Consider the following 27,724-nt stretch of genomic DNA (forward strand, 5'->3'; position numbering starts at 1 on the left):
AGTTCAAATCCCAGCAACCACACGGTGGCTCACAACCACCCGTAATGAGATCTGCCGCCCTCTTCTGGTGTGTCTGAAGTCAGCTACAGTGTACTTATGTATAATAATAAATAAATCTTTGGGCCGGAGCAAGCAGGGACTGAGTGAGCAGAGTTGACTGGAGCGAGCGGGGCCAACCAGAGTGAGCAGAGGTCCTAAAAATTCAACTCCCAACAACCACATGAAGGCTTACAACCATCTGTACAGCTACAGTGTACTCACATACATTAAATTAATTAATTAATTAATTAATTAATTAATTAATTAATTAAAAAAAGAACTGAGGAGAACATCGCCCTGTGGCCTTGCAGCTCCCCTTGGGTGCTGCTGTCCCATCTTCCCTTCTAGGGGTGGCTTCCTGATGTATCTCTCCTCCAACCTCAGGGTGAAGAAGTGACATCAGGCTGGGTAGTAGTGGTGCACGCCTTTAACCCCAACTCTCTGGAGGCAGAGGCAGGTAGATCTCCAAGTCTGAGGCCAGCTTGGTCTAAAGAGCAAGTTCCAGACAGCCAGGAAGGAGAAGAAGGGGGTGGGGAACACCAGGCCTCTCTCCAGCTGCTGCTTCTAGAATCCTGCCCATTCTTTTCTTCCCCTCATCCTCACTGGTAATTCTGTTCACTGGCCTCTCATCTGGTTCTCAGTGCATCCTGGGAAACTTCCAAGTAAACCCCCAGTGTCTGTTGACCATTCTCTCCAGCCTCGTTCTAATTGAGATGTCACCACTGGCCTGATGTCTTTAGCTGTGCTCTGTGCCTTGGACTCAAATATTCCTCCCCCAGTCTTCCTCAGCATCCTATCCACAGCCGCAGAGATGCTCCCCAGCTCACCCGTCTCTACTCTTCTCTTATTTATTTATTTTTTTATATAGTATAGAATAGAGTTTATTCAGGGCATGGGGAGGGGAGTTAAGAGGGTAACAGAGGCAGAGAGGAGAGAGCCCACTCTTCTCTTATTGCCTCGAAGTCCCTGATTGATCAAATCATTGCGATTCCCTGCCCCTTGTGTGCGATGGCTCTGCTCCTCTATAAAGCCGTAGCGTTGGACTTCTGACTCAAGATGGCTGGAAAGATGGCTCAGCAGTTAAGAGCATGTGCTGCTCTGCCAGAGGACCCAAGTTCAGTTCTCAGGACTCACATGAGGCTATTCACAACTGTCTGTAACTCCAGCTCCAGGAAGTCACTGCCTTCTGTCTCCCACGGTCTCTGCATTCACATGCTCATATCTACACATAGACACAGAACTAAGAATAAAATTAAATCTTAGGAAAAGGGACTGGTGAGACGGCTCAACGGTTAAGAACACTGTCTGTTCTTCCAGGGGACCTAAGCTTTATTCCCAACAAGCCCATGGAGGCTCACAACAATCTGTTAACTACAGTTCCAAAATGCACTCTTCTGGCCTCCATAGGCACTGCATACATGAGGGACAGACACTCATACACATAGAAATAAATAAAATTTCAAAAAAAAAATCTCTTTTAAAAGATCTTCACCGGGGCAGTGGTGGCACATACCTTTGATCTCAGCTCTTGGGAGGCAGAGGCAGGCAGATTTCTGAGTTCAAGAACAGCTTGGTGAGTTCCAGGTCAGCCAGGGCTACACAGAGAAACCCTGTCTCAAAAACAAACAAACAAAATGATGCCTGTTCAAGGATACCACAAGAAGATCTAGAGTCAACTAACCTGGGCGAGCCCACAGGGGCTCACAGGGGCTGAACCACGAACCAAAGAGCATGCAGTGGCCCTATATTTGTAGCAGATGTGCAGCTTGGTCTTCATGTGGATCCCCTAACAATTGGAGCAGAGCCTGCGGTTCATTCTGTGGCCTGCCATTGGATCCCCTTCCCCATGCTGGACTGCCTGGTGGGGCCTCAATGGGAGGCTTTTCCTCCTGCTGGGATTAGATGTCCTAGGGCCTGTTGGTACCCAAGGGGGGCTCCCCCTCTCTGAGGAGAAAGGGAGGGGATAATAGGGAGAGGAAATTGAAGGTGGAATTGGAGGAGGGGCTGTGTTTGGGATGTAAAGTGAATAAAGAAATTAATGAAAAAAGAGATGTCTCCTAATCTTAAATAAATTAATATATTTCTAAAAAAAAAAAAAAAAAAAAAAAAGAAGGTAGCCCTAGTACACAGGCATACAGTACCATTCTTACACAAGACCCTATATCAAAAAGTAACAAAAATTATATTAGTTCTGCCCCTAATTTTTCATAAGCTGAATCAACACCAATAACCATCCTAGAAAACCATTTTGCAGATCAAAAGTCGAATTCTTTTTTTTTTTTTTTTTTTTTTTTTGAGACAGGGTTTCTCTGTGTAGCCCTGGCTGTCCTGGAACTCACTCTGTAGACCAGGCTGGCCTCGAACTCAGAAATTCGCCTGCCTCTGCCAAGTCAAAAGTCGAATTCTTATTGGCTTACATACTCAGGAGGCAGAGGAAGGTCGATCCCTGTGAGTTTGGGGCCAGCCTGGTCTATAGTTCCAAGACAGTCAGGGCTACACAGAAGAAGGCTGTCTATATACATACATACATACATACATACATACATACATACATACATACATACATACAATTTAAATAAAAATAAAGTCAGCATGGTAGCATAGCACATGTCTTTAATTCCAGCACTCAGGAGTCAGAGGCATGAGAATATGTGATTTTGAGGCCAGACTGATCTACAAAGTGAGTTTCAGGACAGTTACACAAAGAATTCTGTCATGAAAAACCAAAGAGCCAAAATAGTAATAATAATAATATCAAAATAAATTTAATTATTTTCTGTTCCTTTTTAAAAATACATTTATTTATTGTGTGTGCACATACCTTCTTGAGTGCTGCTGTTTTTTATTTATGTATTTATTTATACTTTGTGTGTGCGTTTATTTTATGTATACGGGTGCACCACTGCTGTCTTCAGACACACCAGGAGAGGGCATCAGATCCCTCTTACAGATGGTTGGGAGCCACCATGTGGTTGCTGGAAATTGAACTCAAGACCTCTGGAAGAGCAGTCCGTGCTCTAAACCGCTGAGCCATCTCTCCAACTCCGTGTGTGTGTGTGTGTGTGTGTGTGTGTGTGTGTGTGTGTGTGTGCATAGAGGTCAGAGGACTTGAAAAGGCAGTTCTCTCCTGTGGTGGTTTGAGTGAGAAGGGTCCTCATGGATTCATATATTTGAATGCTTTGTCTGAGTTTGGGCTGACTTCTGGGAGGGATTAGGAGGTGTGGCCTTGCTGTAGGAGGTGGGTCATTGGCAGCTGGCTTTGAGATTTCAAAACCCAGAGCCTTTCCCACCCAGTTAGCTGTCTTGTCTCCTTGATGGCTGCTGTCTCAACATAAGTTCTCAGCTCCTGCTCTAGAGCCATGCTTGCCTGTTTCCATGCTTCTCCAGACGATGGTCATGAACTCTGCTGCCCTCCGGAATCATGAGCCCCAGACTAAATGCTTTCTTACGTAAGTTACCGTAGTCATGGCGTTTGGTCTCGATGCGACAGAATAGTAGTTAGCTAAGACACTTCCTGGCGATCCCAAACTAGGGTCCTCTGGCTTGGTGGCAAGAGTCTTCACTTGCTGACCCCTCTCTTGGGGCGTCGTTTGTTTTTATTTTTGTGTATATGCTTATTTGCACATGGGTTGTGTGCATATCTGTGCAGGTATGTTAATGCACATGTGCGGAGGTCAGAGGATAACCTTGGACGATATGATTATACACTTTTCTGCTTTTTTGTTTGTTTGAAACAGTCTCACAAGCCTGGAGTGTCCCCAAGTGGGCTAAGCTAGCTGGAAGCTACATGGGGCGGAGACTGGACGTGCACGCCATCTTGCTCGTGTTCTGCCGGGGGTTGGGGAAACTAACGGGCTTCAGACTTGTAAGGCAAGCACTTCATTGACTGTGTCATTCCGCTGGCATTTGGGTGTTGTTTTCTCTTGTTTTAAACGGGGTCTCACTGTGTTAGAGTGATATTTTTGTACATTGTGTGAAGATGTGTCTCTGTCCTTCCTTGCCTGCCTAAGGCACCTTCTGATTGGTCAAAATAAAAAGCCTATGGCCTATAGGAGAAGGTAGAATAGAGAGGGTGGGTCATCCAGCGCAGAGAGAGGAACTCTGGGAAAGTCAAGTACCGGAAGACCCGCCACCAAGAAGGAAGTCAGGCTTATGATGCAAGGAGAGGAAACCAACCATGTGGCCGAACTTAGTATAAATGAGTTAATTTAAGAGCTAGTTGGGGAGCAAGCCTAAACTAAGGCCATAATCATCGTAAATGAAAATAAGCCTCCAGCCGGGCAGTGGTGGCACACGCCTTTAATCCCAGCACTTGGGAGGCAGAGGCAGGCAGATTTCTGAATTCGAGACCAGCCTGGTCTACAGGGTGAGTTCCAGGACAGCCAGGGCTGCACAGAGAAACCCTGTCTCAAAAAACAAACAACCAAACAAAAAAAGAAGAAGAAGAAAATAAGCCTCCATGTCATTGTTCGGCAACTGGGGCGTACATGGAAAAGCCTTCGGGTTACAACTACGTATCCCTGGCTAGTCTACAACTCAGTGTGTAAACTATGCTGATCTGTAGAGACCGACCTGCCTCTGCCTCTCGTAAACTATGCTGATCTGTAGAGACCCACCTGCCTCTGCCTCTCAAGTTCAGGGGTTAAAGATGTCCACCACTCCCTTCATTTTGCTTGTTTTTGAAATTGGTTCTCAAATTACAGCCTAGACTGGCCCGGAATTCACAATGTAGATTAGACTGGTCTTAAACCCATGGTAATCCTCCTGCCTCATCTTCCCAATTAGTACAATTATTGGCTGGAGCCACCTCAACCAGCTTAACTATAAATGTATATGAAGGTTGGACTTGGTAGCATGTGTCTGTAATCTTAGCACTCCGGAGACTGAGGCACAAGGATCAAGAGTTTGACACTTTGCCAGCACCTGGGAGGCAGAGGCAGGCAGATCTCTGTGAATCTGAGACCAGCCCAGTCTATAGAGTGAGTTCCTGGACAGCCATGGCTATGTATAGAGATCATGTCTCAAAAACAGAACAAAACAAACAAAACAATAACAAAAAGAGGTTGATGCCAGGATTGGAGAGATAGCTCAGAGATAAAGAGCACTAGCTGCTTTTCCAGAGGTCCTGAGTTCAATTCCCAGCAACCACATGGTGGCTCACAACCATCTGAAATGGGATCCAATGCCCTCTTCTGGTGTGTCTGAAGACAGTGACAGTGTACTCATATACATAAAATAAATAAATCTAAAAAAGAGAAAAAGATTGATGCCAGCCTGTGCTACTTAAAAAAAACAAACAAAACCAGAGTTGACAAGATGGTTCTGCAGGTAAAGGCAGTCCCCACCAAGCCTGGTGACCTGAGTTCAGTCCCCAGGACCCAGTGATGAAAGAAGAGAAATAGCTCCAGAAAGTTCTCTGATCACCAAACCCACTTCAGAGCATTTGTCTATCTACAGAGATACACACACACAGATACACACACACAGATATACATACATGCACGCATATATATATATATATACACATACATACAGATATACACAGATATACACACATGCAAACACACAGATATATACATACATATATATACACACAGATATGCACACACATGCATACACAGATACACATATATGCATACATATACACATATAGATACATAAGCACACAAAAAGGAAAGAAATTTAACAAAAATGAAAGGTAGACCCAAAACCATACATAAAATAAAATAAAATTTAAGACTTCTTTAAGACAGTGTGTGTGTGTGTGTGTGTGTGTGTGTGTTCGGTTTGTGTGGACCTGTTGAGGTCAGAAAAGGTCATTAGGTCCCCTGGAATTGGGCTAAAAACAGTTGTGCGCCATCATGTGGGTACAGGGAGCTGAACCCAGGTCCTCTGCAAGAGCAACATGTGCTCTAGACCACTGAGCAGTCTCTCCGTCCCCAAAGAAACAAATTTATATGGAAATACAAAGTGAGCAAATTAGTTAGTTTTTTAAAAATTTTGTACAAGTATGTGTATAAAGCAATAGTGAGAGGTACATTCAGGGTGCAGCTAGACCCTCGGTGCTGAATAGAGCTCTCAAACAAAGCCATCCACACGGCATCACCTGGCTCACACAAAGGCACAGCTGCAGTCCAGACAGGGATGGAAGAGCCTTCAATAAATGTTGAATAATTGGATATTCACAAAGAAAATTCAATCCCGGCTTTTACTTCAAATACATCCCCAAATCAATTTGAAATGGACAATAAGCTTAAGTATGAAAGATTGAAAAAAATAGAACTTCGAAAAAGAATCTCATGGAAACTAATTTCCATAGTCTTGTGGTAGCCACAACCTCATTGTTGAAGCCAGACTGCTATAGTAACTTGTGGTCATCCATGCCTACATGAAGTTAAAGTCTAGCGTCCATACCTCACAGTTGAGCTGAGTGTGGTGATCCAGGCTTATGCAAGAGGATCACCAGTTTGAGGCTAGCCTGGGCTACGTTACAAGACCCCACCCCACCCCAATCTCAAAAAGAACCAAAATCCAAAAACCAGCTAGGCTGGGTAGTGCATGCCTATAACCCCAGCTCCTGAAAGGTAGAGAGACGGGGTTGGGACATAGGAATCTAAGGCCAGCCTGGACTAAATAGCAAATTTGAGGCCAACTTTAGCTTTATGAAACCTTGTCTCAAAACACCACTGCCACAATATATTTTGCCTGTCTTTGTCGTTGGGTCAAGCAGGGAGGTACATAAGCCCCCACCTCTTGTTACTCATTTTGGACAGAGGCAGTGCAGCCTATTATTCATTTTAGACATTAAAAGCCTTCCTTTCTGAGACATTTCCTAGCTCTTGCTGTATACTCTCTCTCTCTTCTCTCTCTCTTCTCTCTCTTCTCTCTCTCCTCTCTCTCTTCTCTCTCTCTTCTCTCTCTCCTCTCCTCTCTCTCTCTCTCTCTCTCTCTCTCTCTCTCTCTCTCCCTGTTTAACACTGGAAATCCATCTGTCTGTTGATTATTCATTTGTTCACGTGTTTGTTTTGAGATTCGGTCTCAGGTAGTCCAGGCTGTCCTTCAACTCACTCAATAGCTGAGGCTAGCCTTGTACTTCTGATCCTACTGCCTCCACCGTCTAAATGCTGCCATTGTAAGAGAATGCCAGCAGGCCGGGCTCCCCCTGAGCCCTGTCTTCCTGGAGGTTCCCTGCAGAGCAGGGCTTTGTCTGCCTGCCCCCAGCACTGGGTGCTCTGTGAATACTTAAAAGATTCCAGCCCGTCTTTTCCTGCTTCTCTCTGGGTGATTCTTATTTTTATCTCCTCCACAACTTCCTACTTAATTTTAACTTTCCGTTCCCTCCTGGCTGGTTTATATTCCAGGAGGCTCTATGCTATTCAGTTCCTTATGACTCCTTCTAACAGCGTTCGATTCTCTGGGTCTTGTCCTAGCTTGGTTTTCTTTCATTGTTCTAAAGGATAGCTTCTGTTTACGTAACCTTTCTCCTTATCCCTGTGTGTATGTCATGCGTAGTTAGGGTCTCGAGTGCACCAGGAAACACGCCATGTAGCCAAAGAGAACCCTGCGCTTTTTCCCTTTGTTGTCCTTTTGGTTTGTTTGGTTTTTATTTTTTGCTTTTTGTTGGTGGTGTTGGTTTCTTGTCTTGTTTGTTATGTGAGATAGGGTCTCCCTACAGAGTAGCCCTGGTTACCCTGGAACTCACTATGTAGACCAGGCTGGCCTCAAACTCACAGAGAGACTGCTTCCCCGCCCCACCCCCATGCTGGGATCACCGCCCAGCTTCTTTTGATATATTTTGGCTTGTTGTTTTGTTTCTTCCTTCCCCAGTTTTGTGTTTCCCTTTCACTCCAACAGTAAGGCTGTCCCTGGGCTGTCACTGAGCAGTACTGTTTGACCCTCACCTGGAGGAAGGGACACCCGGCATCTCCTGGTGCAGTCAGGTCTAGCGAACGTGGAGCTGGGGTCACGGTTTCTCCAAACAGCTCTAGCCCATACTGAGTACAACACGGGACTTGGAATGGATACCCATGCCCAGTGGGGACTCCTACAGTGGGCAGTTTCTGTGCTAAGACTCTTGGGGGATCACTGTAGCCTGGGATTCTTCCGGAAGGCCGTGTTCCTTTCCTCTTCTTTGGCAGGCGTCTGAGGACCAGCCAGCTCCTCCTCTTTATAGTCCCTCAAGCGTTTCCTCTTAACAGGTGCAAGATATTTCTAGCCCTTCTAACTCTGTGGCAGCTCTACCCCCACCCACCAGGTGTGTTAGTTAGCTTTCCGTTGCTATAACAAATACTTGTGATAAATCAACTTAGTAAGAGGGAAGGTTCAGTCTATGGTCCCGTCTTCGGTTACACAGGAGAACGTGGCAGAGGGGGCTGTCCACCTCATAGTGTCTGGAAAGCAGAGAAAAGGGAGGCAGAGTAAGAGCCTCAGTTATCACCCTATCTCTACCCCCACTCCCCGCCTCCTCCCCCTCCCACCCACCCTGCGCATTCCCCACCTCCCTACCCCCCCCTCCCTGACTGCTTTCCCCATCAAGGCCAGACCCCCAGTGAGCTAACTTCCCTTCACTAGACTGCACCTTCTAAACGGTCCACCACCTCCCAATAAACAGTAATAGAGACGGAGGTCAGATCCTTCATCCTTGGACTGAAGATAGAGCGCTCATCCTTGGGGACATATCTTAACCTGAGGACAGGCACTAAGAAAGGAGTTTACCTTATTTATTGGGTCGTCCTTGGTCGGCTGCTTGGACTTAACTTGCAAAGCGTTAGAAAGCAGACTGGAAGTGCAGTGCGTTCGGTAGAGGACGACACAGGTGTTACGTCAGTGGTTTGGGCTCTTCCGGGACTGGGCATCGGGCCAGCGGTGGTTTCACTGAGGACCTTCTGGGTGTTAAGATTTGAAAATGGCTCTTGGAAGCCTTTCAGTTCCACCAGCTGAGAAAACTTTTTTTAAAGTTTTTTTTTTTAAAGGTTCTTCATTTTTCTTCCTCTTTCTTCCTTCCTTCCTTCCTTCCTTCCTTCCTTCCTTTCTTTCTTTCTTTCTTTCTTTCTTTCTTTCTTTCTTTTCTTATCTTTTTTTTTCTTTTTTTCTTTTTTTATTTCAAGACAGGGTTTCTTTGTGTAGTCTTGGCTGTCCTGGACCTCTATAGACTAGGCCAGCTCTCTAGACCTGGCTGGCCTTGAATTCGGAGATCTGCCTGGCAGAATAGTTCTCTCCTCCCTGTGTACTGAGATTGAACTCAGGACCTGACCGTGCTAGGCGAGCGCTCTGCTACTGAACTAGGGCTCCCTTCGCTCTTCAGCTTTCTTGTCCAGGCAGCAGTGGATAGAGAGAGTCAACCTCTTCCCGGTGTGTGCAGCACCTCTGTCCCCACTGGTTATCTCCACATCTCTTCCCTCCTTCCTTCAGTGTTTTGATTTCAGACAGGGTCTATTCTAGCCCAGGCTGGCCTGGAACTTGATGTATAGGCAAAGTACGACAGCTTTGTAATCCTAATCCTGCTACTTTCACCTCCCACCCCCCATGCTGGGTTCCCACCACCACACCTGGTTTATGTGATCTTGGAACCCAAACCCAGGGCTTTGTGCATGCTAAGCAGGTTCTCTACCAACTGAACTCCATCCCCAAACCTGCCTCTCCGTTTCTTGCTTTTGTTGCTATTTAACCTAAGGATGCAGCTCAGAAGCCTTGTCCTTCACATGCAAGGCACTCTGTTCTCTTCTAGGACCAAAGTGGGCAAGGAATCTAGAAGCACGTAAGGGAAACATCAGGGTGGAATACAATGTCTTCAAAGTCCGACCCTGGCCAGCCAAAAGTTCTAGGTCCAAAAGTTCCCATAGTTCCTCCCCCCCACTCCCGCCCCCCAACACACACACAGCGCCAGCAGCTGGAGACCAAGCTCACATAGCAGCTTGTACGAGACATTTTACATTCAAACCATGATATCTCCCTTGGATATGGCTGGACGCAAGAGCACTTTGTAAAGAATGGAACAGAGATGGCTTAGATGGCTCAGCAGTTAAGAGCACTGACTGCTCTTCCAGAGGACCTGAGTTCAATTCCCAGCAACCACATGGTGGCTCAAAAACATCTGTAATGGGATCCAATGCCCTCTTCTGGTGTGTCTGAAACAGTGACAGTGTACTCACATACATAAAAAAGATCTTAAAAAGAAAACTTATTTCATTTTTATTTTCTGGGCAGTGTTTTTGCCTGCATGTATGTCTGTGCATGGGTGTTGCAGACAGTTGTGAATGGGCTGGGATTCGAACCTCTGGAAGAGCAGCTAGTGTTCTTAACTGCTGAGCCATCCTCTCCAGCCTCCTTCCTGTTTCTGAAAACAAGGAGTGCTATGACCAGGACATATCCTCTGGATGTCCTGGAACTTACTACCTCGCTGAGGATGCCTTTGACCTCCCGGTCCTCCTATCTCCACCTCCCCAGTTATCACAAGCTGGTTGCTACTATGCCCCGTGGAAATGTCTGCTATGTAAACCACTGAGTTGACAGGGAATGTGTTGCACAGCGGGGCATAATGCAGGAGATGAGGGAGACTCACGTTGGAGTTTGGGACTTGAACACTGAATAAGTGTCAGCAGCATTTACCAAATGAGGGAATCTCTGCAGAAAGAAGCATTAGAAAGTCCAATATTAATCAGGCAATGCTGGCCCACACCTTTGATCCCAGCACTAGGGAGGAGAGGCGGGCGGATCTCCTAGTGCAACGCCAGCCTGGTCTACAGAGCAAGTTTCAGAACAGCCAGGGCTCCACAGAGAAACCCTGTCTTGAAACACCCCCAACCCCCCAAAGAAAAGAAAGCACTATATTACCTGGATATGGTAGTGCATGCCTGGAACCCTGGCATTCAAGAGGCAGAGACAGGAAGATTGTCAGATCGTGTGGTCAGCTTCAGCTACCTAGTAAGTTCAAGACCACCTTGAGCCACATGGAAAGAAGACTCCAAAGAAATAAACATAACACCCAGGCTTATTGCCTTTAGGGGTGTAGCCAGTAGTGAAGCCTATAACATGCTCTGGCCTCAGAATTTCCCAATCCCAGCACTCTTTTGGAAAAAACCTTTGGCAGCTAGATGGAGCTTGCAACAGATGCTAGGTGTGGTCTCCATTCTGGAGAGAGGATGGGGAATCTCTGACATGCTCTAAGTGTCGAAAACCATGAATGCCCAGAGAGAAAAGATGAGAGGCCCTGAGGGTGGAAAGGCTTGGTCACTGAGAGCCCGAGGTGTCCCGAGATGGAAGGAGTGTAAGGGGTGTAACCCAGCAGGAAGTTCAGAGAAGGATAACAGTTCCTGAGGCTTATATGCCACGCACTTTAACACAGCCTGAACTGAAAATAGTGGGATAGCCCTGTAATCCCAGCATATGGGAGGTCAAGGCAGAGGAACAGAGAGTTCAAGGGCAGCCTAGACTACATAGCAAGACTATCTAGGAAAACAGAAGGATAGAGTCTTCTGGTCAAGCCCCATAGCAACTCTGCATGGCCAAAAATCGTAACCTCCTTTTCACAGATGAAGAAACTCACAATACCACACAGTCTTTGTGGAGTGGCAACACCAAAAGTCAGGCTTTGACCATAAAGGATGGGTAGGTCACAGGCCCCTTAGTCTTTTGAGTTCAGCTGTACAAAAATTTGCCAACTGAGAGTTCACCAAACAGGTGGTTCTCAGATGGGCAGAAATAGAGGTGGAATCAGGGGATGGTCCCTAAGGAAGAAAGAGAGAATCAAGACAGAGGCCAGGAGATCCATGCCTTTTGCCTTTAAAGGAGCAGCATGCAAATCATAGTCAAAGAGATATGCAAATGAGATTCAAATTGAGTTGGGAATGAGCATCTGTTATTTCTGAGTCAACAGCTCAGGCACTTTTGGATGAGCCCTCCTCAGCTTTCTCCCAGGGTTGCCAGGGTCAGGAACCCCAAAGGGAAGGCCTGGTAACTGGACAGAAGTGGGCCTCTAGGACAGCAGGGTTCTAAATAGGAAGGGAAGCCCCACCCACTGCATGGAGGTGAGTCATCTATTTGCATCTATTTGCATATTCATATTCATCTGACAAATGCTTGTAAAGCACCTACTGGGTGAGAGGGCTGAGGCAGATGCAGAAGACAAGGAGGGGCTCACTGCTTCTAAGGTCTAGATGCACTCTTCTGGGTTACGGGATGAACAGCAAAGACGCCGGCTTTTTCTAGAATCTAAGCCAGACTTTCCCAACCTCTGAGCTCTGGACTGGACACTTTCCATCTTCCTTTAGCAACATCCTGGGCTTGACCCACTAGATAAATGACCCTAGTAACCCTTGACCTGTGATAGATAAACATGTCCCCAGACATGGCCTAATATGGAAGAGGCCAAGAAGCATTCAGGTTGAGAAACTTCCATTCTAGCCAAACATGGAGGTATGTACCTATAAGCCCTGGGGAGGTGGAGGCTGGAGGGTCAAGAAATCAAGCCGGGCGTGGTGGCGCACGCCTTTAATCCCAGCACTCGGGAGGCAGAGGCAGGCGGATTTCTGAGTTCGAGGCCAGCCTGGTCTACAAAGTGAGCTCCAGGACAGCCAGAGCTATAAAGAGAAACCCTGTCTCGGAGAAAAAAAAAAAAAAAAAAGAAATCAAGTACATCTGTAACTACATAGAGAGTATGAAGCCGGCTGGACACAAGAAACCCTGCACTAAAACAGAAACAAAACACCGCTCAGATGTCTAAGGCCATGAGCCCTTCATCTGAGCAGGCGCACTCCTGGGGCTGAGTAAGGGTTTTGTTCTAAGGACTTAGTGTTCTATACTGTTATTTATTTATTCTTTTTTTTTCCCCATTTTTTTCGAGACAGGGTTTCTCTGTGTAGCCCAGGCTGTCCTGGAACTTACTCTGTAGACCAGGCTGGCCTCACAGAGATTTGACTGCCTCCAACTCTGGAGTGCTGGGATTAAAGAGGTGCAGGGTCCCCACTGCCCGGCTGCAAGGCTGTTCTTGAGTGCTTTCCTCTGGCCTTCTGTCTGTCTTCCAGTTGACATCAGTGGGTCTGTGGGCTCCATGCCTACCTCCATTGGTAGGTCCCAAGAGTTTGGAAGGGCAACTTTGCCAACCAGTGTTTTCCCAGTGCTGCCCTGGAATCCTGAGGGACCCCTGGAAGCCTCCGAGGGTGTTGGGAGGGGCCGGCAGGAGTAGAGTCAGCCCAGCAACTCAGACCTTCTTGGTTTTGTTTCTGAGTTTCTGTATCACGTCCTTTGGATAAAAAGTCGCAAGTGGACAAAAGTCCCAAAGGACAGCTGCTAATCACTCAGCCGGACGTGGGGTCACGAGCAAGCATCCCTTTCCCGACATGTCTGCTCTGGAGCGCATGGTGCGGTGGCTCTGGGGTGGCTGTTTGGAGGCTTTCTCAGCTTCCTACCCAGCTCCTGCCATGGATAGGAACAGATTGTGGAGCAGAGAAAGAACACTGTACCTAAAAACCAAGCAGTCTACGTATGTGTTCAGAGCAGACGGGACAGAAGTGAGGGTCCTTGATCAACTACATCCCAAAGCTGTCACACCCAGTTGGCAATACAAAGAACTGGGGCTAGACAACCAGAAAGAACTTTCCAACTTAGCACCTGGGGGAATTGCTCTCTGAGATAGGAGGGTGTCCCTCCCATCAGAGCTGAGGCTCCGAATCCTGCAGAGATAAATCTCTGAAACTCAGTAAGAGATAGAGCCAGACTTGGGGGTTTTACCCAACCCCACTGTCCGAGAATTCTCTTCTGTCTGATTCATGTCAGGAAGAGTGTTGGGATGTGTGGGGATCTTGTTCCCCAAGGGCTGGGGGATGGAACGGGCTTCCCCAAGTACCACACCCTCGGGACCCAGGCACAATCAGGCATTTCACATCTCAGAAGGGTCAGAATGAAAGGCCAGTGTCTGTCTGTTTGCCCCCCACCCCCTTCCATCTCCAGATTTTTCCATCTGCCCCTGGGCCACAGCCTGCTCTTTCTCACTTCTCCCCCCACCCCAGACCCCGTGTCATACACAGAATAGTAGAAACAGAGGGATTGTCTTTAGTTCTCTGTGTGGCTGGTGCTCTCTGCCCCAACACTCCAGTGAGGAAGCCCCCTCCTGTCACGCACTGGATCCCAGAGGGTTCAGGGGCTCTGATGGGCCACAGCAGCCACCAGACCCTCTGATCCAGCTCTCTCTACTCCTTACAATGTTCTCTGCATTGTGGCCCTAGGTGAGGGGTGACTTCCTCATGGACACAAAAGGCTTCCTCCCATTGGAGACTTTGCTAAAGGTTAATTGTCCAAAACCTGGTTGAATGGCTGGACCAAAGAAGCCACTTCTGTCATTGCCTATATGTCCCCAAAAAGGGATGTTCTCTGTGCTGCCTGCAGGAGCCCGTATCCAATAGGCTCTCTCCAATGCCACTTTTGCCTTGGGACCCCAATGCTGATGATTCTAACATCCGGAAGCTGACATCACTATTCTCCAGACCCTCCACCTGTTTGTCCCACCACCACCAGGAACTGTGAGCAACCATTCCGGGACCTGACATTCTGTAAACTTCACACCACCTTCCAGCATACCCAGCCAGGAGTACTTCCTGGATAAAATATTAAACGCGCAAATCTGAGAAGTGCCTTAACCAGCGACAGACTGCACGACCACAGCCTGGCGAAGGAGACGCACGCCGTCCGGGGGTGGGAAGGTATATATAGACACAGACTTTGCATCTATCTTCCCAACTTGTTTGAGGCAGAGCAGTGTCTATGGAAAAATACTGCCGCAACCTCCAGCTGGGGTGGCCTAAGGTCGGAGCCGGGGCTGGCAGGAGGGGTGTCAGGAGGAGCCCCAAAGCTGAGCTCAGGGTGGGGTGACAAAAGCCCTTTGTGCTGGTTTTCTGTACAATGCCATTGGCCAACTCTGCAAGGGAACCAGAGGACGGTTAGAGGCAAGGTCTCAAGATAGAGCAAGACAGAAGAGCGGGGATCTAGGGCTGCTGAGAGCACACCTCATGCCCCCTGTGCCACAGAGCCTCTAACGTGGCACCGTGATACATGGGGTGTCATGCAGTTCATAGAGATGGGTCACTAGTGTTCCTGCTTGGGTCTGGACCTGCAAAGAACCTTGTTGATGTACCCCTGCTCTGACCCAGAGGGATGAGGGTGGGGCTAAATCTACATTTCCCGAAACCTGATTGGTGCATGTAAGGTCCAACCTACCCTGGCCTGGGCATTTGCTAGGCTCCAGAGTCCCATGAGGATCCACATGAATTTAAGTTTTTTTGCTTCCAGGTTATTTTTTGTTTTGGGTTTTTGTTGTTGTTTGTTTGTTGTTTGTTTTGAGACAAGGGTCTCACTATGTAGCTCTGGCTGGCTTAGAACTCACTCTGTACACCTGACTGGCTTCCAACCCACAGAGATGCACCTGCCTCTGCCTCCTGACTGCTGAGATTGGAGATATGTGACACCACTTTGGGCACAAAACCAAGAGTCTTAGAACACAGCTGAGCTCAACCTACGTGTGACCTGTATGTGGCATCTGTCGAGGACTATAGTACCCATGTTTTCTCACAGTGACCTGGAAAACCCAAGCCAGAACATCAGGGGGCCAGCACCAAAAAAAGAGATCAAAGACTCTGTAGTGACAGTCCCCAAATCCTGGGAATGACAAATAAGAGTGTTCATGTCATTTCAGACTATCACAGAGCCCATCTAGATTTAGAAGGCAGACTCACTTTGTCTCAGAATTAGTTAGCCACAGGAGCCTGGACTGATAACATTCTACAAAGGACACCCATTTGGCTTAGGGTGGCTCAGAGCTCACCATAGCTAGGACTAATAATATACCCATAGCTGAGCCCCTAACCCAGGGAGGGCCCCAGTGCAGGTATGCCTGGGAAGGGCTCTTCTCAGACCGGCAGGATGTGGAAGACTGGAAGGTGAGGCTGGAGAGAAGTCGATCAGGCTCTGGGGAGCTTGCCAGCTCCGGGCTGCTGCAAGCTGCCTGCTGCTGTGGGCTGGGTGCTACTTGGCTGCGCCCAGTTGGAAGGTGCTAAGAGGAGGTGCTGCGGCTACTGTGCCAGCTCAGCCTGAGGAGGAAGTGGGAGGCAGAGGCAGGGTGGGCACGGGGCCCTGGCACAGGAAGAGCAGACTCCCCTAAGAGGCCTGGCACCAGGACAATCCACTGCCGAGGCAGGAATTCAAACAGGGAGGAGCCGAGATGCAGTACCCTGACCTTCACACACCCAGTCTCCATTATGGCCAGGGCAGGGCACCGGAGGCAAATGGGTTAAGGATTTACAGATCTCAAGTGAGGGATGCCTAGCACCTCACCGAAAGACAGCAGGCATCTCTCTGGCTGGTGAACTCCAGTCTCCGAGGTAGAGCCTTTCCCATGCTACAGATCCTGGGACAGGTGCTCTGACTGTGTGTGCGTCCCCTGCCCTGATCCCAGGGGATGGAGCAAGAGCTGGAGAGCTGGTGATGCAGTCTTAGCTAAGTCTAGTCTGTCATCCATCAGTCTCTCCAGCCTCATCCTCACTCAAGAGGCAGGCATCCCTAGGAGCTGGTGAAAGTCAGGGCAGCTGGGGTGAGGGGCCTTGTTGGAGGGCATTGAGCAGGGGGGGGACGCCAACCTTTTTTTCCAAGAAAGGAAAGATCTTTTTAAAAGATGCATTTTTATTTTACTTTAGTGTGCACACGTATGCGCGCGCGCGCATGTGTGTGTGTGTGGTATGTATATGCCCTTAGAAACCAGAAGAGGGCATTGCGTCCTCTGGTCCTGGAGCTGTGAGGCAGGTATGAACCACTTGATGTGGGTGCTTGCTTCGAAAGGAACTCCTGGCCTCTGCAAGTTTGTAACCACAGAGCATCTCTCTAGCGTCTCTCAGCTTGTGGACTGTTCCGCATCTTTCTAGCAACATTGTTGTTACTGGCTTATAGATTGTTTGTAGTTTCATTTTTATTCTTATATGTTGAGGGGTTGGGGGTCCTTCTAAGGCCAGGAGAGGAACTCAGATCCCTTGATGCTGGAGCTGTAGGTGGTCTTGAGGTGTCCCACATGGGTCCTGGAAACAAAACCAGGGTCCTCTAGAAGAGCAGCGTGTGCTCTTAACTGCTCAGCTATTTCTGCGGCTTCTCTGAGTTCTGGTTTTGTTTTGAAACAGGGTCTTGCTATGTAACCCAGCGTGATCTTGAACTCACTATGTAGCCCAGCATGATCTTGAACTCACTATGTAGCCCAAGCTTACCACAAACTCACTTTGAGCCTCTTCCTGTCTCAGCCTCTCAACACTTGGAATTAACACAGGCATACATTATCACTCCTGTCTAGAAACGGACATGTTTTGCAAAGTTCCAGACAGCTGTTCTAGCTAGAAAGAAAGAAGGGAAGGGGAGGGAGGGAGGGAGGCATACACCTTTAATCTCAGCACTCAGGAAGCAGAGGCAGACAGATCCCTGATCTCCAGGGCAGCCTGGTCTACAGAGTGTGTTCCAAGACAGTTTTTCTGTCTCAAAAAAACAAAGCAAACAAAAACAAACCAACCAAAACCAGATAAGCTTCTTCCTTTCTTCTGGTCACACACCTTGCCTTGGGAGGCAAGTATCAGGGAGAGGCTGTGGCCCCAAGTCTAAGGGAACTGGTACCAACTTCTGCCCAAATCATTCCCCATTCAGCCTGTTACTGCTGGAGAATCCCTCTTTAACTGCATTTCCACGGGGACACCACCAGGCTGACCTCCTTTGTCTGTGCAGAGGAGACACATTTTACACACTCTTAGACACAGCTGTGTCCGACCAAGAGACACACTCCAGTGCACACCGGAAGGATGATATGGAAGGATACCGTGTACACTCCAGAACATTCTCAGACTCACGCCTGCGTCCACACATGGCTCATGAACAGGCCCGAGACCCCTCAAAGACACATGCAGGGATCTAGCTCATAGGACACACACAGGCAGGACTTACCACAGAATTCTAGGAAAGGGAAGGGTCTTGTTCTCTGAAGTACGGAGTCCTGACGTAGAATAAAGATCACAGGCATGGGCCACACTGAGTTTAAATATATATATTTTTTAATTTTTACATTTTTATTTGAAAATATTTTATTTTTAATCTATTGGTGACAAGGTCACCATGTAGTCCTGGCTGTCCTGGAACTCATTCTGTAGACCAGGCTGTCTTGGAACTCACAGAGACCCACCTGCCTCTGCCTTCTTAGGGCTGGGTGGGTTAAGAGGCTACAATACCTGACCTTTTTGTTTATGTGTCTACACATATGCATACGTATCGGTGTAAGCCTATGCTATGGGTGTGCAGATGCCTATGTAAGCCAGAAGGGAGCATGGGATTCTCTGGAGCTAGAGTTACAGAATGCTGTGAGGAGCCACTGCATTCTTTACTGGAGTGCTGGGAAATTAACTTGAATCCTCTGCAAGAGCAGCCAGTGCTCTTAACCACTGAGCCGCCTCCCTAGCCCTTGGTACTCTCTTTTTGTTTGTTTGTTTGTTTGTTGGTTGGTTGGTTGATTTGGTTGGTTGGGTTTTTGTTTTTGTTTTTGTTTTTTTGAGACAGGGTTTCTGTGTAGCCCTGGCTGTCCTGGAACTCACTCTGTAGACCAGGCTGGCCTGGAACTCAGAAATCCACCTGCCTCTGCCTCCCAAGTGCTGGGATTAAAGACATACATCACCACTGCCTGACTGGTATTCTTATAGAAATTACATTTATCTATTTATTATGTGTGTCTACACACATATACACCATAATGCCCTTCTGGAGGTCAGAGGAGACAGGTTGCAGATGTTGTTTCTCTCCTTCTACCACGAGGGTTCCAGGAATGAAACTCAGGCTCACTGAGATACCTTGCTGGCCCTTTCATTGATGTTGCTGCTGCTGCTACTGCTGTTTGAGACTGGTCTCGAAAGTAGCCTAGGCATGCTTCAAACTTAAGCTCTTCCTGCCTCAGTTTCCCAAACTGAGATTAGAAACATGTGCCACCATTTTAACAGAATAGAAATTTAATCTCGGGGCTGGTGAGATGGCTCAGCAGTTAAGAGCTCCGACTGCTCTTCCAAAGGTCCTGAGTCCAAATCCTAGCAACCACATGGTGGCTCACAACCACCCGTAACAAAATCTGATGCTCTCTTCTGGAGTATCTGAAAACAGCTATAGTGTACTTACATATAATAAATAAATAAATAAATAAATAAATAAATAAATAAATAAGAAATTTAATCTCAGCATGGTGGTACATTTCTAAAATCCCAGTGCTGAGGAACTTAAGGAGGGAGGATCAGGAATTAAGGGCAGACTCACCCACAGTAAGTTTTTTTAAGGGTAGCCTGGGATACCTAAGATCCTGTTTCATTATCCTGCCAGCCAAACAACCACAAACAGCAGAAAATAAGAGTTAGAGACCCCTTGCCATGCCGTGGTGGCACACTCTTTTAATCCCAGCACTTGGGAGACAGAGGCAGGCAGATTTCTGAGTTTGAGGCCAGCCTGGTCTATAGAGTGAGTTCCAGGACAGCCCGGGCTACACAGAGAAACCCTGTCAAAAGAGTTAGAGACCCTGAAAGATGCTCAGTCAGTAAAGAGCACTTGGAGGAGAGAACCCACAAATATACTCAATAGATGTGAAGACTATGAGGAAGAGGCCAAAGAGACAAAGAAGCTCAGGATCTCTCAGGATGCTTTTCTGTGTTCACCACAGATATGCTCACACGATCTGAAATTCGCTGCTGTGAAAACAGAAGGAAACGGTCCTGTCAGGAGAACCAGCCCCTGCAGTTCCCTAAGGCTGGCACAATGGAGGAAGGTAAGGACGCATCCCAGGCTCTGGGAGTCCCTGACAGAAAAGCCATGGCAGCAAGGCCTCCTTTGAGATATTTGTAACCTAGACGGATTTGGGAGCAGGAGCTGGAGGTTGGGGGAGCCCACTTGAGAGGCTATGGCAAGAGGACTCAATATTTGAGGCCTACAACATAGCAGGGGGCTCAAGCTAAGCAAGAGCTGGGCACCATGGTGCAAGCCCCTAATCCCATGTTGTGTGACAAAAAAATAAACATTCCTGGGGGAAGGCAACATATGTTCTCACCTCAGATTGGGAACCTATGACAGCCCAAAGAATAGATAACACCAGTGTCCCACTTGTTGAACCAATAGGTTTTACTGGAGTTACTTACAGGAATATGGGTGAAGGGCTATTTACAGAAGCAGAAATGACTCACAGACAGCTGTATCAGCAAAGCCCACCCCAGCACAGATGACAGTTCACAGAGCCAGGAACCCAGAGCACACTGCACAGCCTGCAGGCAGTTCAACATGTCGGGCGTTTGTTGCTCTAAACCTCTTCCAGGGAGTTCAGCTGGTTCCTGCGCCTTTCAGGAGGCTGGTCTGGTCTCAGAAGTGGCTGTTGCAGCTTTTCTCCATTGAGAGTTGCTCAGCTTCACCGCTCTGAAAGGGACGCTCAGCATGTATTGCTTACTGTGACAGAGAGGAGCCTAGTGAATCTGGTCAGTTTCAGGGACTTCCTGAAGCTATTTTGAGTTGTGTACCTTTTTGTTTAAAGAGCTTCTCTACTGGGGGTTGGAGAGAGAGTTCTGCAATTATGAGCACTGGCGGCTCTTCCAAAGGTCCTGAGTTCAAATCCCAGCAACCACATGGTGGCTCACAGCCATCCATTATGAGATCTGATGCCCTCTTATGGGGTGTCTGAAGACAGCTACAGTGTACTTACATATAATAAATAAATAAATAAATTAATTAATTAATTAATTAATTAAATGACCAGGGTAGGGTGACAGCTTTAATTCCTGCCCTGGAGAGGCAAAGGCAGGTGGATCTCCGTGAGGGGTGCACAGGACCTACAGACAAGTGCTAGAGAGATGACTCTTGCAGAGGAAGAGTTTGAAGCCCTCCTGGTGAGCAAAGTGAGTTCTAGGGCAACCAGAACTACATAGACCCTGTCTCAAACACCCAAACAAATAAATATGGCTAGAAATGGTGGTATACATCTCTCATCCCAGCACTTGGGAGGTAGAGGCAAGAGAATCAGAAGTTCAAGACTAGCCTCAACTTTACAGTCAGTTTGAGGCCAGCCTGGGCTTCATGAGACTCTCTCAAAAACCAAAGCAAAAATACAGGGTGGGAAAGATGGCTCTGCAAGTAAAGGGACTTGCCTTCAAGCCGGACTACCAGAATTCAATTTCTGGTACCCACACAGTAGAAGGAGAGAAACTGTGGTTGCCTGTAACTTTCATGTGAGGACTGTAAAATTAATTAATAATAAATGAACAAACAAGAGGTATGCTTGGCTCTCCTGGCAGGAGCATGGCGGTCCTCCTAGGTGGGTGAGCTGGGAACCCAGGGAGGACACGAAGAGGGAAAAAACGACGTCATTGTTGCTCTGCTACCTCTAGGAGCTCCTCCAACCTCTGGACCTTCCACAACGGCTCTCCAGCTCCTTTTGTTAGGGGTTGGGGGTGTCTGGCAAAATCCAGGCAGAAGGCAGTGTCCTCTGAGGCACCGCCCCTCCTTCCTACCTCTACACCTTCTCTGTCTGCACTTAAGTACTGGATTCATAGTCCTCCTTAGTACTGGATCCATAGTCCTCCTTAGTACTAGATCCATAGTCCTCCTTAGTGTACTGGATTCATAGTCCTCCTTAGTACTGGATTCATAGTCCTCCTTAGTACTTGATCCATAGTCCTCCCCACCTCCAGCTTCAGCCTCCTTCCCTGTCCAACCCAAACTCTAGGGATCATCCTGTTCTCTCTCTCTCTTTCTCTCTCTCTCTCTCTCTCTCTCTCTCTCTCTCTCTCTCTCTCTCTCTCTCTCTCTCTCTCTCGCCCAGGCTACTAACTCCCTCTGCTCTCAGTTTTGAGCTCTTTCTGTGCTGTCAGTAGTTTCCTTCTTGAATAACTCCTCCAAGCGCCTCAGTCTCTCCCTCAGGTCCCTTTCCTGTCTCACCCCTCCTTCGCGTGCTGCCCAATCCTCCTCCCTTTCCCTACCTCGTCCCTCTTTTAACTTCTTACAGAAAGCCATCTCCATCTTCCCACCTTCTGCGCCCACAGCCGCTAACCCGGTCTCCATCCCCTCTGAGATAGCGCTCCTCAGTCATCCTGCCCAGACTCCTCTCCTCAGCCCCTCACCCACCCTTAACTTGCACTGTTGGGGGTGCTAGTCTCTGAGCCTCCTTCTAGACTCTTCCCCATCTCTGTAGTTCCACAGAAAGGAAGCCTGCACTGCTGGATTGTCTTCTCCACCCCTCCCAGGACTTCTCTCTCCCCCCACAGAAGGACATCTCTCCCCCCACAGAAGGACCCACTAGAGCCCCCAATAGCAAAGCCTGTGAACCTCTCACTCCATCCTCTCAATCCGATGGCTCACTTTCTCCTCCATCTGTTTCTTCTTCCTCCCTCAACTCTTTCTTTAATACTGAGGATCCAGCCCAGGGCCTTGCACTTGCTAGGAAAGCCAAACACCACTGAGCTTCGTCCCTAACCCTCCCTTCATTGCGACATTACTTAGAAGTTGAATGGTTTCAGGTGAATTTTCTATTAATTGTAGAGTTTTCCACTTTTTCTTTTGCTTTGTTTGAGACAGAATTTCTCTATGTAACAGTCCTGGCTATCCTGGAACTCACTCTGTAGACCAGGCTGGCCTTGAATTCTTAAAGATCCGACTGCCTCTGCCTGTCTAGTACTGGGATTAAAGACATGCGCTACCCCACAACCCAGTCAGTCTGTGCTCCTAACTGCGGAGCCATCTCTCTAGCCTGCCTATTTCTTTTTTGATGTTGGTTTGTTTTTGTTTTTGTTTTTGTTTTAGATTTAAGTGTGTGCACTCGCGCATGCACGCGCACACACACATACAGGCTCACTCACTATATACACAGAGGAACTAGAGTTACAGGGAGTTTCCTGATATGGGTTCTGGGGCCTGACCCTTCAGTCCTCTGCAAGAACAGTGTCTTGGTTAGTTTGTCAACTTAAAACAAACTAGGGTCACCAGAGAAGAGGGAACCTCAATTGGGTAAATGCCTCATGTTGATTGCCTATAGGGAATTTCCTTAATTAATGATTGATGGACCTAGCAGGGTTCAGTTCACTGTGGGTGGCCTTGGCTGGTTTAAGAAAGCTGGGGGGGACGGTTTGCGCATGTGGGGGACGACAGATAGGTGAGCCACACTCCTCCACTGTCTTTCTGCACTTTCTACCTTCAGGTTCCTCTCCGCCTGAGTTCCTACCTCGGTGATGGACTCCGTGATGGACTATGATCCTGACACGTAAGCCAAACGAACCCTTTCCTCTCCAGGTTGCTGTTTAGCACAGCAGAAGCAGCAGCAGCAGGCTTCTCTCTCTCCTCTCAGAAGCATCATGTGCTCTTCGATGCTGAGTCATCTCACTAGGCCCCTCCCGAGCCCTCTTCCACACCTTCTGAGAGATAATGTCTCACGTGAATCTCTGGCTGGCTAGAACTTAGAACCAGAGCAGGCTGATCTCCAAACGAGGACCATCTCCTGCCTCCCAGATGCTGGGATTCCAGGTGTGTGGGTATGTGCGCCACACACCTGGCTACTGGAACACATTTTTGTTAATTAGCTGAATTAGTCATATAGTCGTATTATGCTAAACTGCATTAATTTAGTTAGGCCAAGTGGTATTAGTTAATTAAATTCCTGTAACATGGAAGACAGCGGCTGGGGAGACCTTTTCCTAAGTGCTCCTCGCTCTATCTCCCAATGTTCGAACTTAAATCTCTATTAAAACTATATTTTAGGCAGGTGTGGGTGCTCTCATAGGATCAGAAATCCAAAGCCATTTTTTGGCTACATATAGAGCTCAAGGCCAGCCAGGCTATAGGAGACCTTGCCTTAGAACAAATAAAACAAGAACTGTGGGTCATAAAACCAGTAGGTGTAGTGGTTAAAGCCCAGAGTCTCAAAATGTGAAGGCTCACAGCCCGATAATCACTGCAAATTCAAGGCTAGTCTGAGCTTTAAATAAAGTTCTAGCCAACCCAAGGCTGTATATAGGGAGACACTATTTAAAATAAAGAAATAACTATTTAAAATAAACAAATAAAATAAAGTAAAATAAAATGGGTCCTTAAAGAATGTGAAGTTTCTACCCTGCAGTTCCAAGAAAACAAAAGCTGGTTGGACTCTGTTGTCAGGGCTACTCAAAGACTCCAGCTTTTTTGTGTGTGTGCCACTGTACTGCCCTCTAGGGCACCCTCCTGGTCTCCTGACCAACCTTGGGTGGCTGCCATCCTGGGGTATGCCAGGCAGAAATTGAAAGGGCATAACCAGGCTGGGAAGGCACACAATACTGCCCCCTGCAGCCCACTGATGCGATTCTAGTCACGTAGCCACATTCGACTGCACAGAGGTTTAGGAAGCCCCAGTCAGGCCCGAAGAATCATCTGTTGGCAAATTAGCAGTGGCCTCAAAGCACCCCTGCATCACTCCATACTGATGGCCACTGACGTCATCAGCCTCTGCTTCACTCCACACTGATGGCCACTGATGTCATCAGGGTTCTTTCTGGCCTTAGCCCCTCCTCTCTCTACACACATCCCTGAGCTGTTCTTGCCCAGTCCTACCCTCAAGGTTCCTACCAACCTTCCTTCAGCTACATCGCCCTGGAGTGGCTGACTTACCTGGACACCTGGGCCAGACTTCAGTTTCTAGGAGGACTCCGTCAACTCTCAACCTGACTCACATGCCAACACAGGAGCCAAAATGATGGGGTAACAGACTGGAAGTAGGGCCCAGTGGGTAATGTGTGTGCCGCGATCTGGACTAGTTAAAGCTAGATGTGTGTTTTCAGTCTTCAGCCCTCTTCCTCTCGCCTTCCCTGCCTCCTGTGTCTGTCACCCCCACTGCCATCCCCACCCCTGGTGCTGAAGATTTAAACCAGGACCCCAACCATGCTCCGAGGGTACTCTCTACAGGAAGCAGACGCTTCAGCTCCTTCTTTTCCCTAAGTGCTTGGGTTTTGTGATAGCTCATAGGAGAAGGTCTCGTTTCCTATCAATCGCTGTGATAAGCACCGTGACCAATAGCAAATTGGGAACTAAAGGGTTTATTTCATCGTCCATGTTTGCCATTTAAGAAAGTCAGGACAGGAAGGGAGGAAGAAACCATGGGGAGATGCTGCTTTATGCAGCCCAGATCCATCTACCTAGGGAATGGTGCTGCCCATAGTGGGCTGGGTCCTCCCATATCATCAATCAAGAAAACATGGGCTGGCGAGATGGCTTAGTGGTTAAGAGCACCCGACTGCTCTTCTGAAGGTCCAGAGTTCAAATCCCAGCAACCACATGGTGGCTCACAACCATCCATAATGAGATCTGACGCCCTCTTCTGGAGTGTCTGAAGATAGCTACAGTGTACTTACATATAATAAATAAATAAATCTTAAAAAAAAAAAAAAAAAAAAAGAAAACTTATAGACAAAGCCACGGGCCAATCTAACCTGGGCAGTTTCTCTACTGAGACTCTTTCTTCCCAGATGACTCTAGGTTATGTCCAATTGGTAAAAACTAACCAGCGCAGGTAACCAACCTACCACTTGTGTCGCAAAATCCACTGATTTTTGGAGGCAATGCTGAGGCTCAGAGAGAGTAAGTCACTGAGCCAGAGTTGACAAGTGTTATCTGTAGAGTGCCCACATCCTGAAGAAGGGATCACATGACCTGCTTCTCCTATGCTAGTACAGGCACACATAGACGCACACAGGCACACACAGGTACACATAGGTACACACAGGCACACACAGGCACACACAGGCATACACAGGCACACATAGGCACACACAGGCACACATAGGTACACATAGGTACACACAGGCACACATAGGTACACACAGGCACACACAGGCACACATAGGCACACACAGGCACACATAGGCACACACAGGCACACATAGGTACACATAGGCACACATAGGCGCACACAGGCACACACAGGCACACACAGGCACACAGAGGCACACATAGGCACACATAGGTACACATAGGCACACACAGGCACACATAGGCACACACAGGCACACATAGGCACACACAGGCACACATAGGTACACATAGGCACACATAGGCGCACACAGGCACACATAGGTACACATAGGCACACATAGGCGCACACAGGCACACATAGGTACACATAGGCACACATAGGCACACACAGGCACACATAGGTACACATAGGCACACACAGGCACACATAGGCACACACAGGCACACATAGGCACACACAGGCACACATAGGCACACACAGGCACACATAGGCACACACAGGCACACATAGGTACACATAGGCACACATAGGCGCACACAGGCACACATAGGTACACATAGGCACACATAGGCGCACACAGGCACACATAGGTACACATAGGCACACATAGGCACACACAGGCACACATAGGTACACATAGGCACACACAGGCACACATAGGCACACACAGGCACACATAGGCACACACAGGCACACATAGGCACACACAGGCACACATAGGCACACACAGGCACACATAGGTACACATAGGCACACATAGGCGCACACAGGCACACATAGGTACACATAGGCACACATAGGCACACACAGGCACACATAGGTACACATAGGCACACATAGGCACACACAGGCACACATAGGTACACATAGGCGCACACAGGCACACATAGGTACACATAGGCACACATAGGCGCACACAGGCACACATAGGTACACATAGGCACACATAGGCACATATTCTGTGTCTCTGTCACAGAGCTGTGACTTCTAAAACCAACTCCACAGAGGTGTTCTCTAACTTCCACATGTGTGAGCGCGATGGCAATGGCAACCATGCACATCCCCCTACAACAGAGAGAGAACACTTAGAATAAGCCAGGTGTGGTGGTACACAACTTTAATAGCAGCTCTTGGAAGACAGAGGTGGGCAGATCTGTGAGTTCCAGACCAATCCGGTCTACATAGTGAGTTCCAGGCCAGCTAGGGAGAGTGAAACTACAACAACAACAACAACAACAACAGGCACTTAGATCAGAACAATGCACAGCTCCCAGCAAATGCTGTCAAAGAACCTACTGTGTGACTGTGTAGCTATCAGGAAAAAAACAGGTCAACTCAGGATGAACGCTCTTCCACATGCTGTGTGACCTCAGGGTAAATCAATTAGCCTCTCAGAGCCACATTTCCTCAGTTGGTGAACAGATACTCTTTAATGTTTAGAAAGCAAAACAACTCATGCATAGCATTTAGCATTAGCCTTAAGTTCTGAGGAACAGAGGCCATGTAGGTCATCACCATTTCTCAGGGCCTCACCTAGGGGCCAGCGCAGCGAGGCACTCAATGAGAACTAATCTCTTCTTCACCCTCTAGCCACAACTAAGATCCGGCAGGTGCTTGCAGACAGTGACATCTTGTGGGAAATCTCAGGAACTGCACCGTGGCAAATCGCTGCTCCTTTTACTGTGGGGTCCTTGGAATACCCAGTCAACATCAAGGAAGCATTCATTCATTCACTGCCTTCTGTGTACAAGGAACTGATCCAAGTCCTGGAATAAAGAAAGCAAGAGAGACTGGATGGCTACACGGGGAGTGAAAAAATTCCCAAGGATTATAACCTTGTCATTACTGCTCAACTTTAAATATATTTTGTGTGTGTGTGTGTGTGTG

The 27,724-nt window shown here is 47.9% G+C and overlaps 2 long non-coding RNA genes across 2 annotated transcripts; one reads left to right on the plus strand and one right to left on the minus strand.

The window, feature by feature from the left end:
- Positions 1–3,331: 3,331 nt before the first annotated feature.
- On the plus strand, positions 3,332–27,714 carry 2410003L11Rik (RIKEN cDNA 2410003L11 gene). The gene is made up of 4 exons (NR_045496.1): positions 3,332–3,488; positions 19,745–19,849; positions 23,258–23,320; positions 27,428–27,714. It is a non-coding gene; the product is annotated as an RIKEN cDNA 2410003L11 gene (long non-coding RNA).
- On the minus strand, positions 20,176–23,406 carry Gm38962. Its single transcript, XR_880192.2, has 2 exons — positions 23,282–23,406; positions 20,176–20,487 (listed from the first exon to the last, which is right to left on the minus strand). It is a non-coding gene; the product is annotated as a predicted gene, 38962 (long non-coding RNA).
- Positions 27,715–27,724: the final 10 nt, after the last annotated feature.

This window comes from Mus musculus, chromosome 11, assembly GCF_000001635.26.
Source record: "Mus musculus strain C57BL/6J chromosome 11, GRCm38.p6 C57BL/6J".
Classification (NCBI taxonomy): domain Eukaryota; kingdom Metazoa; phylum Chordata; class Mammalia; order Rodentia; family Muridae; genus Mus; species Mus musculus.